The 1,300-nt window shown below is 32.7% G+C and overlaps 1 long non-coding RNA gene across 2 annotated transcripts; it reads right to left on the minus strand.

Moving 5' to 3' along the window:
* Positions 1 to 74: 74 nt before the first annotated feature.
* LOC111389488 lies at positions 75 to 953 on the minus strand. 2 transcript variants are annotated; one of them, XR_002701742.1, is made up of 3 exons: positions 623 to 953; positions 335 to 514; positions 75 to 220 (listed from the first exon to the last, which is right to left on the minus strand). It is a non-coding gene; the product is annotated as an uncharacterized LOC111389488 (long non-coding RNA). The 2 variants fall into 2 exon arrangements; XR_002701741.1 differs by having other exon boundaries at positions 611 to 953.
* Between the last annotated feature and the right edge of the window lie 347 nt (positions 954 to 1,300).

Consider the following 1,300-nt stretch of genomic DNA (forward strand, 5'->3'; position numbering starts at 1 on the left):
AATAAAAATAAAAAATGGATGGATGTAAAAAAATTTACCTAACTACTTGGGATATTTCCGTTGATAAGTAAAAATTTTCAACATAAAATTTGAAATAAAAAAAAGAAAAAGAAATGGTATATCACCTAATCCCATCATAGCGAGACAAATTAGAAGATGATTCAGACAATGCAAGGACATAGTACGCCGGTAACCCAAGGGAAAATGATGGCAATGAGACCTGATATAACATGCAAAGAGAATATGGAAAGAAAATCCCTGAACCAGATTAATTCTACTTTCTAGCTAAGCAATGAAAACAAATAGGCAGATAAAATATTTGGGAGAAGATCACCTCTGTCACAAAGCACCCTAGTTCTTCCAAATGAGTAACAGCACCACGAACTGACAAGATTACTTCTGGATCAACCCCATCACCAAATGTTTCACAGATCACTCCAACTCTCAATCCTTTCAAGGGTTTGGATTCCAAGTAATCTTTCCCAGCAAACTGGGATGTGAAGTCAGGTACTTCCTGAAAAAGTATAGCTTGCAATAAGATCTTACAAACTAAATTATCAAGCTCTATTTAGTTTTTTCTATTGCAATCATTATTGATAAGATTATCAACCTATAGTTTGACCTGGTTATGGTAATTCTTCTTTTCTGTTTCTGTCCATTTCTAGGAGGCAGTGACAGTTAACTTTGCCAGACAAATAAAAGTCCTGGTGTCAGGTGGCTTGACAATTACAAACCCCAATGACATGTTTTTCAAAAATGCCTATAGTTTTGTAAAAAAATTCAGATTCAGATATATTGTTTATGTAGATGCAGTCTTTGCCTCTAATCACATAATATTTTCTCTTTTATTTTATAACATCATCTCGATTCCTTTTCTTGTTAAACTAACACCTAATGAATTATAGCCCCCATTTGGCCCCCATTTTTATTTTCCAAATTTTAATGTTTGGAATAGTGTTTTTTTGAAGAATGTGTAGTTGAAAAAGAATGAAAAGTTTTCAATTTACGTGTAAATTTTATGGAAGATTGTGTGGTTTAAAATAAGAGATGAAAAAAATGAAAGAGAATGAGAGCCAAACGGGAGCATAGATTCAATAGTATTGAGGTACAAAAGTCAAGTTCAAGTCAGTTGATGATGCAATATAATTGAAAGGTTAATTAGCACAAAACGTCCCTACTTTTCATGATTTTTGTGGAAAACGTCCTTACCTTTCTTTTTTTGGCGCATTTCATCCCTACCTATACCTTTTCTTGTGCAAAACATCATTTTCATCATTTTTCTCAATAAAAAGCTATAAAA

Source organism: Olea europaea, unplaced genomic scaffold, assembly GCF_002742605.1.
Source record: "Olea europaea var. sylvestris unplaced genomic scaffold, O_europaea_v1 scaffold5978, whole genome shotgun sequence".
Classification (NCBI taxonomy): domain Eukaryota; kingdom Viridiplantae; phylum Streptophyta; class Magnoliopsida; order Lamiales; family Oleaceae; genus Olea; species Olea europaea.